At 43.4% G+C, this 15,368-nt stretch overlaps 1 protein-coding gene across 1 annotated transcript in view; it reads left to right on the top strand.

Annotated features, from left to right (window-relative positions):
- The first annotated feature begins 21 nt into the window (after positions 1-21).
- The window catches only part of PTPN21 (protein tyrosine phosphatase non-receptor type 21), a 145,174-nt gene continuing 129,827 nt past the window's right edge, over positions 22-15,368 (top strand). Inside the window, exons 1-2 of the mRNA XM_030213742.1 lie at positions 22-55; positions 701-779. The gene's annotated coding sequence lies outside the window, so the exon portion shown is untranslated. The remainder of the gene's footprint in view (positions 56-700; positions 780-15,368) is intronic.

Raw genomic sequence — 15,368 nt, forward strand, 5'->3', positions numbered from 1 at the left:
CAACGACGTATTACTGCCAAGTGCCACTGACACATCAACGAGAAGAACTTCGAAGGTAGGACCAGGGTGAGGGAAATGGGGTGAAAGATGCCGGACCGAGGGTGGGGTATTTAGACCTGCCGAATAGGGGAGAGGGTGAAAGTGAGACGGAGAAGTGTTAGGTTGCAGGGTGGGGGTAGGGGAGTGGAGTGGGGGAAGGGGGGGGAGACATGTTGCCTAGGGGAAAGTGGAAGAGACAGCAATGTCAGAACGTGGGGGAGGGGTCCACGGTCATGGGAAGAAAGGTGTTCGGCATGTTAGCTCAAGTTACTTTTATTTATTTATGTTTAAATGATTTTTATTGAGTTTTTCAGAAGACATATATATTCAACGTTTTGCAACATACTCACAGCATTGTAAGTCTCTGCATCTAACAACTAATCTTCCAACCCTTAACCTTCCTTACCTCCCATCCCCTTCCCTGGTTAATCTACTACCCACCCTCTTACTTTTATTTATTGTTTATTTATTGCATTTGTATCCCACATTTCCCCACCTATTTGCAGGCTCAATGTGGCTAACATTGACATTCCAGGATATCAGATACAGTTAGTATTGTGCAGAGATGAAGGAAGGGAGTGGTTGGGGTATTTACATGAAGGTGGGCTTTCATAACTGAGTGGGTTGGTGAGGGGGATTAATAGTGTGTTTTTTTTACCAGATAAACCCGATGAGAGAGCCAGGAAAGAGGCAAGTCGTTATTTGTAGTTAATTATCCCCTGCTGCTGCTTTTTAACCAGGTACTAGAAGACACGATCTAGTTTATAAAATGTATTTAGCCCAAATGGAGAAACTGTGATCTGTCAGCTGGGACTAAACTGTTGGCATAGTGACTGTTGACTGTATTTTGCTTTGTGTTGGCATTAGTGATAAATAAGTATGTGCAGGTACAGCCTCTCGAGCCACATTTCCAAGGTTTGCATGTTTTAATTGTGTATTTCTGTGTCCTGTTTTTACTTTACTTTAATAAGGTGATGCCTTGACTGAATAGCAAAGAGCTGGACAATGTGGGCAGTAGTTCAGTATATATGATGCTTTCTGAAGTAAAAATGATAAGGTGGTTTACAATGAAATAACCAATAGATTAGTTTAATTTAATACTTTACCTAAACAAATACACTGCAGTGTCTAGCAATGTAATATATAGTACAGTATGAGGGGCATTTTCAAAATGATGTTCAAAAATCCAGTAGATGTTTTTCTGGACTGAAAATGAACATCTTCTTGGTTTGAAAATCATCCTATTTGAGACACTTCTGTGCTCAATGTGTCTTTCTTTAAGGGTCATTTTCAAACAAAAAAAACATCCAAGGGAAGAACTCATAAAAATAAGCAAATGGCATATCTGGGGTCCAGTAGTCTTGCTAGACTGGCCCAGAGACATTCCAGTGGGGCAGCCTAGGGGGGGCACTGCAGTGAAATTCACCTAAAAGGTCCCAGGTACACATCACATAATAACCCCCATATCAGTATCGTACTAAGGGCAGGGCACTGGGGGCGGTCCACCGTGAGTGCAGGCAGCAAGGGGGTGCATGGAGCAGTCGCGTGGCTGTTGTCTTTACCAGTTCCCTGCCCCCACTGATGTTACTTCCTGTTCTGGAGCAGGTGGTGAGGATGATGCGCTTTGGTGGAGGTGGGTGATGCGCTGGGGGGGGGGGGGGTGTATGATGCGCTGAGAGAGGAGGGAGTGATGCTCCAAGAGACGGGAGGGGGTGATGCATAGCGGTGACCTGACACGAGTGGCAGCCAACCTAGGTACGCCACTGCACCATATATTGTATGGTGAGCCCTCCAGGAATAGCAAACAATTTATTGTACCCAACTGTACACCACAATAATAGCCCTTATGCCTGCAGGTATCAATATATATATGGGTTCAGTAGGTATTTTGTGGTTTTTGGGATGCTCACACTTTCCACCAAGAAGTGTACCAGTTAGAGTGAGATATGGGCCTGAGTCCCCTTCTGTACAGTCCACTGCACTGACTGCTAGGCAAATCCAGGGATCTGCTCTAAGAAGCATGTCCATTATATCTGCAGTTGTCATAGAGCCTGGTATGTACTCTCACTTGATATGTACTGTCACTTTCACCTCTTTGGAGGGGGGGTGAGAGGGGGGTCAGTGACCACTGGGGGATTAAGGGGGGGGGGGTCATACTTTTGTCCCTTCAGTAGTCATCTGGTCAATATGGGCACCTTTTTATCACTTTATATCGAAACAGGTCTAGCCACAAATGCCTGTTGTTTTTGCCCTGAACGTTTTTACAGTGCTTCATTATTGCAGAAAAACATCCAAATTGTAAGCCCGCACTAGTCCTGCCCAAAACACACTGCTGGTCAAATGTACAACAAGTGGATCCAAAACAAAAGGGGTCCTCGTACAAATGGTGTTTCCCAAACAAGGTCTTTATTTATTTTATTTATTCTAATAAAGACCTTGTTTGGGAAACACCATTTGTACGAGGACCCCTTTTGTTTTGGATCCACTTGTTGTACATTTGACTTTCGGTTTCTCCTGTGGTGAGATCACCCTCTGTGGGTGTTGGCTTCGTTCAAAACACACTGCTAACACGTCCCCTTGAGATTTAGACAAACTACATAGGAAGTCTTAAAAATGAGTTTTAAAAATAGTGATTTGGTTGTTTTTGCAAAAATTGTCCGTCTGCCACTTTAGGCCATTTTTTTTAAACATTTTTCTGTTTTGAAAATGAACTCCTATATGTTCTATTGCAGTGCTGTTGTAAATAAATTTCAGAATGCTGTTTAGCCTATGCGGACAAGACTAATTAAAGGCATTGAGATGATGAAAAAAATAGATTCAGTGGGGTGGTGTGGCAGGCTTTGCAACTATTGTGATCTGAAAAAGGAAAGACACGGGTGAATAAGGTTTGAGCTGGGATTTTACAATGGCAAGAGATTTAATTGGATGAAGAGAGGGAAGGAATCTTACATGATGTGGTGATAATAAGGTGGAGAATGTGGCACAGTGTTAGGGAAGGGCTCAAAAGTCCTTTCATAGAGGATTTTAAAGACCAGAAGAGCTGTGGCAAAGTTAAAGAAATTAAGAGCATTTTGAGTACGTTGTGTTCTTTATTTGAATTTATTTACTGTCTTTTTGAAAGAATTAATTCAAGGATGTGTACGGCAAGAATTAGTCAAACATAAGTAATAGACAATTACAGCAGAAAAAGTATTCAAATAACATTGCAAAGTATGGCATAGTATATATATTACATTACAATGTCAACACATTCAGTAGCTTGACCACCGGTGGTAGTACTGGAAACCTACCACTAGGGGTTCAAAGACATTATTTTGAAACTAGGCTGGTGACTAGGAGGGGGACCTGGGGATCGCTCCTGCCACCTCCCCCCCCCCAACTGTTTTTATAGATGGTAAGCTGGCCATGAACTCCTCGCTATGGCGAGGATAGATGGACAACTACCCACTGGATTTTTCAGAAGGCTGTTAGCTGTGTCACTGAAAACTCGGACCTCATTTATCTGACTCTCTCTCAGTGTAAGGACATCTATACACTTAAGTTCATGCTGACCTCCTTCCAATCTGCTCTTTTACGTGCCAAACAGGATTATTATATCCAACTGACCAACTCTCTTGGCTCTAATCCTCGACTTCTCTTCACCACATTGAACTCTCTCCTCAAGGTGCCCCCTCCCCCAACTCCCCCTTCATTATCTCCTCAGACCCTTGCTGAATTCTTTCACAACAAGGTTCAAAAGATAAACCTTGCTTTCTCTACCTCACCAGCTCTCCCTCCACTAGTCCGTTCCCCTCTCTCTCCTTCCCCTCATTCCCTTTCCTCCTTTCCTGAAGTTACTATTGAGGAAACTACACTTCTCCTTTCTTCCTCAAAATGTACCACCTGTTCCTCTGATCCCATTCCCACCCACCTTCTTAATGCCATCTCTCCTACTCTTATTCCTTTTATCTGTCACATTCTCAACCTCTCACTTTCCACTGCGACTGTCCCTGCTGCCTTTAAACATGCTGTGGTCACACCTCTCCTTAAGAAGCCTTCACTTGACCCTACTTGTCCCTCTAAATACCGACCCATCTCCCTCCTTCCTTTTCTCTCCAAATTACTTGAGCGTGCTGTTCACCGCCGCTGCCTTGATTTTCTCTCCTCACATGCTATTCTTGACCCATTACAATCTGGTTTTCGCCCTCTCCACTCAACCGAAACTGCGCTTACTAAAGTCTCCAATGACCTATTACTGGCTAAATCCAGAGGTCAATATTCCATCCTCATTCTTCTTGATCTTTCCGCTGCTTTTGACACTGTCGATCACAGCATACTTCTCGATACCCTGTCCTCACTTGGATTCCAGGGCTCTGTCCTTTCCTGGTTCTCTTCCTACCTCTCCCTCCGCACCTTTAGTGTTCACTCTGGTGGATCCTCTTCTACTTCTATCCCTCTGCCTGTCGGCGTACCTCAGGGTTCTGTTCTTGGTCCCCTCCTCTTTTCTATCTACACTTCTTCCCTTGGTTCATTAATCTCATCCCATGGCTTTTCCTACCATCTCTATGCTGATGACTCCCAAATCTACCTTTCTACCCCTGATATCTCACCTTGCATCCAAACCAAAGTTTCAGCGTGCTTGTCTGACATTGCTGCCTGGATGTCTCAACGCCACCTGAAATTAAATATGACCAAAACCGAGCTTCTCATTTTCCCCCCCAAACCCACCTCCCCGCTCCCCCCGTTTTCTATTTCTGTTGATGGCTCTCTCATTCTCCCTGTCTCCTCAGCTCGAAACCTTGGGGTCATCTTTGACTCTTCTCTCTCCTTCTCTGCTCATATCCAGCAGACCGCCAAGACCTGTCGTTTCTTTCTTTACAACATCCGTAAAATCCGCCCCTTTCTTTCCGAGCACTCTACCAAAACCCTCATCCACACCCTTGTCACCTCTCGTTTAGACTACTGCAATCTGCTTCTTGCTGGCCTCCCACTTAGTCACCTCTCCCCTCTCCAGTCGGTTCAAAACTCTGCTGCCCGTCTCATCTTCTGCCAGGGTCGCTTTACTCATACTACCCCTCTCCTCAAGACCCTTCACTGGCTCCCTATCCGTTTTCGCATCCTGTTCAAACTTCTTCTACTAACCTATAAATGTATTCACTCTGCTGCTCCCCAGTATCTCTCCATACTCGTCCTTCCCTACACCCCTTCCCGTGCAATCCGCTCCATGGATAAATCCTTCTTATCTGTTCCCTTCTCCACTACTGCCAACTCCAGACTTCGCGCCTTCTGTCTCGCTGCACCCTACGCCTGGAATAAACTTCCTGAGCCCCTACGTCTTGCCCCATCCTTGGCCACCTCTTTAACATTGCTTTTGACTCGTAACCACTTGTAACCACTCGCCTCCACCTACCCTCCTCTCTTCCTTCCCGTTCACATTAATTGATTTGATTTGCTTACTTTATTTATTTTTTGTCTATTAGATTGTAAGCTCTTTGAGCAGGGACTGTCTTTCTTCCATGTTTGTGCAGCGCTGCGTACGCCTTGTAGCGCTATAGAAATGCTAAATAGTAGTAGTAGTAGTAATAGTCTTCATTCTTGTTACCCAGTTCATTTAAACTTTTAATTGAAGGGGAGAGAGAAGACAAGGATACACAACCTACCAAGGATATCCCAGTAAGTACTCTGTGTGGTAACTTCAGGCCAGATGCTGGCTACATCTCCAACAGTAAACTGCCCAGGCATTGCAATTGCCATACATTAATGTTTGCAACTAACACACAATAACTGCAAAAATTTGCCACACATTAGTAAACAGGCCCCTGTGAGGTAAGAAAAATAAGCACAATCTGATTCAAGTGTAATTTTTCGGTGTCCCGCTTGTGTTGTTTTATTTATATAGAATCACAAAGGTAATACATTTCACAATATCCAGTGTTGCAAAAGAACGTGCCTGCAGCTAGTCAGTTTCACCGATACTTATATTAATAGCTAAATTGGTATGCGTCTTACACCTCCAGGGTATGCTTACTCTTTTTCTTAGGGAAGCCCTAAAGAATGCATTATATATTCTGTTCTACATACATATATACAGAGGTGGTATTATTTCGTACCCATTGTTACCTCTTTATTCACTGCGCCTGTAGCATGAGGGTGAAAGAGACTGTTTTGGAAAGACAGCTGGCAGGCCTGAACTGATTTAATTTACTTGCTGTTCATTTGCCTACCTTTCCCAGCTGCACTGATAGTTGATTCCAAAAGTTTAGCGTTAGTTTTGTTTTAAACTTTTGGAATCTACTATCAGTGTAGCTGGTAAGTAAACTGCCTAAGCATGCAAAATGAAAAAAAAAAAAATCTTATACAGTGGGGGAAATAAGTATTTGATCCCTTGCTGATTTTGTAAGTTTGCCCACTGACAAAGACATGAGCAGCCCATAATTGAAGGGTAGGTTATTGGTAACAGTGAGAGATAGCACATCACAAATTAAATCCGGAAAATCACATTGTGGAAAGTATATGAATTTATTTGCATTCTGCAGAGGGAAATAAGTATTTGATCCCCCACCAACCAGTAAGAGATCTGGCCCCTACAGACCAGGTAGATGCTCCAAATCAACTCGTTACCTGCATGACAGACAGCTGTCGGCAATGGTCACCTGTATGAAAGACACCTGTCCACAGACTCAGTGAATCAGTCAGACTCTAACCTCTACAAAATGGCCAAGAGCAAGGAGCTGTCTAAGGATGTCAGGGACAAGATCATACACCTGCACAAGGCTGGAATGGGCTACAAAACCATCAGTAAGACGCTGGGCGAGAAGGAGACAACTGTTGGTGCCATAGTAAGAAAATGGAAGAAGTACAAAATGACTGTCAATCGACAAAGATCTGGGGCTCCACGCAAAATCTCACCTCGTGGGGTATCCTTGATCATGAGGAAGGTTAGAAATCAGCCTACAACTACAAGGGGGGAACTTGTCAATGATCTCAAGGCAGCTGGGACCACTGTCACCACGAAAACCATTGGTAACACATTACGACATAACGGATTGCAATCCTGCAGTGCCCGCAAGGTCCCCCTGCTCCGGAAGGCACATGTGACGGCCCGTCTGAAGTTTGCCAGTGAACACCTGGATGATGCCGAGAGTGATTGGGAGAAGGTGCTGTGGTCAGATGAGACAAAAATTGAGCTCTTTGGCATGAACTCAACTCGCCGTGTTTGGAGGAAGAGAAATGCTGCCTATGACCCAAAGAACACCGTCCCCACTGTCAAGCATGGAGGCGGAAATGTTATGTTTTGGGGATGTTTCTCTGCTAAGGGCACAGGACTACTTCACCGCATCAATGGGAGAATGGATGGGGCCATGTACCGTACAATTCTGAGTGACAACCTCCTTCCCTCCGCCAGGGCCTTAAAAATGGGTCGTGGCTGGGTCTTCCAGCACGACAATGACCCAAAACATACAGCCAAGGCAACAAAGGAGTGGCTCAGGAAGAAGCACATTAGGGTCATGGAGTGGCCTAGCCAGTCACCAGACCTTAATCCCATTGAAAACTTATGGAGGGAGCTGAAGCTGCGAGTTGCCAAGCGACAGCCCAGAACTCTTAATGATTTAGAGATGATCTGCAAAGAGGAGTGGACCAAAATTCCTCCTGACATGTGTGCAAACCTCATCATCAACTACAGAAGACGTCTGACCGCTGTGCTTGCCAACAAGGGTTTTGCCACCAAGTATTAGGTCTTGTTTGCCAGAGGGATCAAATACTTATTTCCCTCTGCAGAATGCAAATAAATTCATATACTTTCCACAATGTGATTTTCCGGATTTAATTTGTGATGTGCTATCTCTCACTGTTACCAATAACCTACCCTTCAATTATGGGCTGCTCATGTCTTTGTCAGTGGGCAAACTTACAAAATCAGCAAGGGATCAAATACTTATTTCCCCCACTGTACTTTTAGTGGTAAGTATGCTGCGTGATTTATAGCAGTAGAACGTCACCAGTTCAAAACCCAAGTTGGCTGGATGACAAGAAAATCTGTTCTCTCTAGCTGACTCCAGAAGTCACAAGAACACTTCTAGGCTTGAATTGCTCCTACCCTGATGGTTTTGACTGGGTAAGAGCTGATCTGAATACTTTTCCTAGCTGCTTTACTGGGTATCAGAGGATACCAGAACTCCCTCTGGGCTTGGGTTTTGAGCTGACTTTGGCCAGTACATTTTTCCTTCTTTTTGCTTCCTATGGTTTTCATGATGTTTTGCTTCAAGATAGCATCCCTGTCCGTTGCGATTCTGATGCGATTCGTATAACCTGCCAACTCCCAACTAGTGGTTCACAGTGGGATACAAACTAATGAATGATATAATGAAAAATGAATAAAACAAAATTAACTATAGAATTTCTGAAACAAATAAGTTTGCAAATGTTTATGAAAGCTTAAGAGAAATGGGTAAAGAACACCTAAACTTAACCACTTCATAAGGAAAAGAAAGTTCTATTGGCAACTTACGTTTAACACCAAATAACATAGGAAAATAAAGAAGACAAGAACGAGGCAGATAGGACTATAGCCATCAAATGGTTTATAGACCAGACAAGCCAGCTTAAAAAATACTATGGCCATTACTGGAAGCCAATTCAGTTGAATCAGGGAAGGAGTCGCATGGTCATCTCTCTCTCTCTCTCTCTTTTTTGAAATTCTGGCTGTGATATTCTGCAGAACCTGTAAATGGGACAGAAGCAAAACAATACAAACTATTGTCTAAATGGGACAGAATCAGCAACTGTACCAATACTGCAAAATGTTGTACCAAAAAAATAGATTGAATAGGTCTTAAATTGAACAACTTGAAAATCTAAAGGTGGACAAAGCCATGGGACCGGACAGGATCCACCCCAGGATATTGAGGGAGCTCAGAGAGGTTCTGGCGGGTCCTCTTAAAGATTTGTATAATAAATCCTTGGAGACAGGAGAGGTTCCGTGGGATTGGAGAAGAGCGGATGTGGTCCCTCTTCACAAAAGTGGTGATAGGGAAGAAGCTGGACCCCCCCCCCTCCCCGGGGGGTTCTGCTGAAGTTGCTTTGTGTTGGGGAGGTCCTATTCCCCCCCCCCCCCACGGGTTCTGCTGATGTTGGGCATGCGATGAAACTACAGTGTAGTAAATTTCAAACAAATCGGAGAAAATGTTTCTTCACCCCAACGCGTAATTAAACTCTGGAATTCGTTGCCGGAGAACTTGGTGAAGGCGGTTAGCTTGGCAGAGTTTAAAAAGGGGTTAGACGATTGGGGGGGGAGATGAGGGTTAGGGGAGGGTGGGACAGGGTTAGAAGGGAGGGTTAGGTAGTGTTAGGGGGATAGGTATCACAATAAGAAAATTAAAAATGTCTTGAAGTGTAATTAGTATTCAATTAAAATGGATACAGGATCTTACTATCTGTTCAAGAATGTAATTGGTGAAAAAATTTTTGACACTTGTTCTAAGATGTGTTGAGTTGAACTGAATATAATTTTTTTCTTTTTGTTCTGTATCACCATTATTCAATAAAGACTTCTACAAATTTAAAAAAAAAAAAAAAAGGGGGTTAGACGGTTTCCTAAAGGACAAGTCCATAAACCGCTACTAAATGGACTTGGGAAAAAATCCACAATTCCAGGAATAACATGTATAGAATGTTTGTACGTTTGGGAAGCTCGCCAGGTGCCCTTGGCCTGGATTGGCCGCTGTCGTGGACAGGATGCTGGACTCGATGGACCCTTGGTCTTTTCCCAGTGTGGCATTACTTATGTACTTATGTCCTGTACTTGGCTCACTTTTATTACATAGAGCAGCGATTTAACCTATTGTGATGTCATAGTGGCTCATTCCACCAATAAGAGCCAACCTCATTAGTGATGTCACAATGGCTTGATTGTATAGAATGTTTGTACGTTTGGGAAGCTTGCCAGGTGCCCTTGGCCTGGATTGGCCGCTGTCGTGGACAGGATGCTGGACTCGATGGACCCTTGGTCTTTTCCCAGTGTGGCATTACTTATGTACTTATGTCCTGTACTTGGCTCACTTTTATTACATAGAGCAGCGATTTAACCTATTGTGATGTCATAGTGGCTCATTCCACCAATAAGAGCCAACCTCATTAGTGATGTCACAATGGCTTGATTGTATAGAATGTTTGTACGTTTGGGAAGCTTGCCAGGTGCCCTTGGCCTGGATTGGCCACTGTCGTGGACAGGATGCTGGGCTCGATGGACCCTTGGTCTTTTCCCAGTGTGGCATTACTTATGTACTTATGTACTTATGTGTTACAGTTAGAGGTAGTGTTGTGTATTGTTGTTCCAGAATGATTAGTGCATATAGAATTTCCTGAAGAGGTAGGTCTTTAGGTCTTTTCTGAACTGGAGGTAGTTTGTGATGCTTCTTATGACTATATATAAAAGTGGGATTATATGCACTAAGTGCAAATTTTATAAAAACAGTTCGGCACGGAACTGTCTCTATAGAATACTAGCTTAGTGTGCAATTTCATGCCTGACTTTGGAGGTGAGCACTTACACAACCATAGGGTGGTGTAAATGCTTGCATCCAGGTGTGAAAATGCAAGTATTCTATAACTGCATTCTTAAATCCTGGGAATGCATCTGACCCACCCATGCTGCTCCCCTGGCCACACCCCCTTTAGAGTTGTGCGCAAGAAGTTAGGTGCACAGGTTCTAGAATAGGGGTGTAGGGCAGGAACCGGTGGTGGGAGGTGGGGCTAGTGGTTGGGAGGCGGGGCTAGTGCTGGGCAGACTTCTATGGTCTGTGCCCTGAAAATGACAGATACAAATCAAGGTCAGGTATACACATAAAGTAGCACATATGAGTTTATCTTGTTGGGCAGACTGGATGGACCATGTGGGTCTTTCTCTGTCGTCATCTACTATGTTACTATGTAAATATGACTGCCGATTAGCACTTGTTAACACCAGTAATTGATTAGTTTACATGCCCAAATTTGATTGACCTATACAGAATCCTGGGGATAGTGCCACTGTTTATCTGTGCTCTGTGTCTTTTGTCTGCCAGAAGATGAGTGTGAGTTGTGGAAGGCACTCGCTGCCACTCAAGGTGCAGTGCTGCCTTTAAAGCATATGAGGCACACACAGCTGCTGGTGGGAAGGCTGAGTTAGGGAGGGCCAGAAGAATGTGAGGAGTAAGGGGCAAAGAGTGCAGAGGAGAGAGTTCTGCAAATGTTTACAGAGTTAAAGCTTATCTCTTTGAAATTCATCTGTGCAGATTTTACTTTGACCAGCATTGCTACACCCGTGTAACGTCCCATTTTTGTCACTGGATTGGCTCTCTGTGTGCTTCCACATAACAGTTCAAGCTTTTCCTGTATTCTGCAGCGTCTCACTACCTCTCCTCTCATCTCTCCCTGCATTCATCTTCATCAATTTTGCTATTTAGGCAAATCACTTTTATTTGTGCCTTTTTTTCCTCCAGTGCCAACTCCAGACTCCCTGCTTCCACCTCGCAGCGGTGCATGCTTGGAATAGACTTCCCGAGTTGGTACATCCTCCTTCTCTGGTCTTATTCAAATCTTAGAACATAATTGCCATGCTGGGTGAGACTGAAAGTCCATCTACATAAGTATTGCCATACTGGGAAAGACCAAAGGTCCATCAAGCCCAGCATCCTGTTTCCAACAGAGGCCAGTCCAGGTCACAAATAATTCAGAATCCTAAAAAGTAACAAGATTCTGTAGTATCAATCGCAGGGCAAGCAGTGGCTTCCCCATGGCTATCTTAATAACAGATTGTGGACTTTTCCTCCAGGAACTTGTTCAAATCTGTTTTTTAAACCCAGATAAGCTAAACCAGATAAACCAGGCCTTTAATGGAAAAAGTAACTGACTTTTAGTCTCACTCACACACACAAGGAGTGACACGGGTTGCACATACTGCATGCAGCAGGACGTGTTTGTTAATTCCTGCCGTAGCTGAGATAATATTAAACCATCTCTGACCTCATGTGCAACTTTCTTTAAATTAATCACCGTACTTTCTAACTCCACTTATTCTCTTAGCTATCTATATGTTCCATCTTTGTACGCTTCACTATCAATTAAAATGCTCTATTATGTATTGTGCCGACATGTAAGTAGTTTACTATGCCATACTTATGCCTCACTACTACTACTATTTAGCATTTCTATAGCGCTACAAGGCGTACGCAGCGCTGCACAAACATAGAAGAAAGACAGTCCCTGCTCAAAGAGCTTACAATCTAATAGACAAAAAATAAAGTAATCAAATCAATTAATGTGTACAGGAAGGAGGAGAGGAGGGTAGGTGTAGGCGAGTGGTTACAAGTGGTTACAAGTCAAAAGCAATGTTAAAGAGGTAGGCTTTCAGTCTATATTTAAAGGTGGCCAAGGATGGGGCAAGACGTAGGGGCTTGGAATAAACTCCCTGAGCCCATACGCCAAGCCCCTTCCCTGCCCATCTTCAAATCCTTGCTCAAAGCCCACCTCTTCAATGTCGCCTTCGGCACCTAACCATTATACTTCTATTCAGGAAATCTAGACTGCCCACCTTGACATTTCGTCCTTTAGATTGTAAGCTCCTTTGAGCAGGGACTGTCCTTCTTTGTTAAACTGTACAACGCTGCGTAACCCTAGTAGCACTTTAGAAATGTTTAGTGGTAGTAGTATTTATTTATTTTATTTGTACCCCGCGCTTTCCCACTCATGGCAGGCTCAATGCGGCTTACATGGGGCAATGGAGGGTTAAGTGACTTGCCCAGAGTCACAAGGAGCTGCCTGTGCCTGCAGTGGGAATCGAACCCAGTTCCCCAGGACCAAAGTCCACCACTCTAAGCACTAGGCCACTCCTCCACTCAGTATTTGAATATTTTTACTGCTGAAATTGCCTATTGCTCATGTTTGATCTAGTCTTACTGTACTCTGCCTTAAGTGAATTCTTTCAAAAAGGCGGTAAATAAATCCTAATAAATAAGTAAATAAATGTTATTGCCACATGCTCTGATGAGTTCCAGAGCTTAACTATTCATTAGGTGAAAAAATATTTTCTCCTAATTGTTCTAAAATTATTAACATGTAACTTCATGGAGTGTCTCTTAGTCTTGGTACTTTTTGAAAGCGTAAATAATCAATGTACGTTTACCCATTCTACTCCACTCAGGATTTTGTAGACCCCTGTCATATGCCCCCTCAGCTGCCTCTTCAAACTGAAGAAACCTAACCTCTTAAGCCTTTCCTCATATGAGAATAATTCCATCCCATTAATCATTTTGGTTGCCCTTCCTTGTACCTTTTCTAGAGGCTGCTCTTAAATCTTAATCCCTGCTGATCTCAATCCATGGTTTTAACCATTTTCTTAATATTTGGAATTCCTGGAGTCTTTGTCCTGTATGTTTGAACCAGACTTTAAGGTCTACATAGAAAGGGCTCTCTCTCTTTTATATGTCTTCATACAGTGCTGCATACATTTAGTAATGCGATGTAGAAATCATAAGTAGTAGTAACAATGTGTTTTGTGTATTGGGAACAAGAATGTGACCTTTCAGGGCTTGTGTTGAGTCAGTAAATATGACGGAGCTCCAAAATATTTTGTGGTGGTGACTTCTGCCAGATATGTTCAGATGAAGGTAAACAGTCTGCCTCATAGGGATGTAAGAACATAGTGGCTAGGGTGGTGGACTTTGGTCCTGGGGAACTGAGGAACTGAGTTCGATTCCCGGCACAGGCAGCTCCTTGTGACTCTGGGCAAGTCACTTAACCCTCCATTGCCCCATGTAAGCTGCATTGAGCCTGCCATGAGTGGGAAAGCGCAGGGTACAAATGTAACAAAAATAAAATAGATACTATTGGAGATTCTACATGGAATGTTGCTACTGTTGGAGATTCTACATGGAATGTTGTTACTATTGAGATTCTGTTGCTACTATTGGAGATTCTACATGGAATGTTGCTATACCACTAGCAACATTCCATGTAGAAGGCTGCGCAGGCTTCTGTTTCTGTGAGTCTGACCGTCAGACTCACAGAAGCAGAAGCCTGCGCAGCCACATTGGTGATCTGCAAGGGCCGACTTCTACATGGAATATTGCTAGTGGAATAGCTCAAATAGTAGCAACAGTGGAGGAGTGGCCTAGTGGTTAGGGTGGTGGACTTTGGTCCTGAGGAACTGAGTTCGATTCCCGGCACAGGCAGCTCCTTGTGACTTTGGGCAAGTCACTTAACCCTCCATTGCCCCATGTAAGCCGCATTGAGCCTGCCATGAGTGGGAAAGCGCGGGGTACAAATGTAACAAAAATAAAATAAATAAATAAATAAAAATAAGTGTTCGCATACTGGGACTGACTGAAGGTCCATCAAGCCCAGCATCCTGTTTCCAATAGTGGCCAATCCAGGTCTCAAGTACCTGGCAAGATCCCAAAAAAGTAAAACAAATGTTATATTGCTTATCCTAGAAATAAGCAGTGGATTTTCTGAAGTCCATTTTAATAATGGCTTCTGGACTTTTCTTGTAGGAAATTATCCTAACAGTTTTTTTAAAACCCTGCTAAGCTCACTGCTTTTTACCACATTCTCTGGCAATGAATTCTAGAAAAGTTGAAATGTTTAAAAAGAAAATTTAAAAGCAGCTATTTTTGTACATTACTGAAGTAATCATTTTGTTTTAAGAAGGGAGAGAGAAGCCCTGTTTTAGACCTGCTGTCTGATTTGGCCTGTGCTGCCCTCAGAGGCATCTGTTGAATTTCAGTGTAGTATTCCAAGAAAGTATTCCAGGGTTTGGAAGAATGAAGAAGGCTTTTATTTCATTAGATCAAATAGCAAATAGCTTGCATTGAGCATGCTGTCAGTCACATGCACTTTGTACATTACTTTTCTTTCTATCCCTGTGCCTCTTACGTGCATTCATGTTGTGCTTTTGCTGTTAGATATTTGTATTCTAAGATTCTGACTAGTAAAACTTCAACAAGACTCAAACACGTACTCCTGCAAGTTTCCCCCCCTGTGAACCAGAACCCAACAAATGCACCGGAGTCTGCAGTGAAAACTGCAGATTTGAACTACATTTTAGTTCAGCATTGAAAAAGCATGCAGGCACTTTCCTACGTGAGTCTTGGTGATTTTTCAAACTGAGTAATTAATTTTGTTACATTTGTACCCCGCGCTTTCCTACTCATGGTAGGCTCAATGCGGCTTACATGGGGCAATGGAGGGTTAAGTGACTTGCCCAGAGTCACAAGGAGCTGCCTGTGCCTGAAGTGGGAATCAAACTCAGTTCCTCAGTTCCCCAGGACCAAAGTCCACCACCCTAACCACTAGGCAGAATGTAAAGTAAG

This window comes from Microcaecilia unicolor, chromosome 9 (assembly GCF_901765095.1).
Source record: "Microcaecilia unicolor chromosome 9, aMicUni1.1, whole genome shotgun sequence".
Taxonomy (NCBI): domain Eukaryota; kingdom Metazoa; phylum Chordata; class Amphibia; order Gymnophiona; family Siphonopidae; genus Microcaecilia; species Microcaecilia unicolor.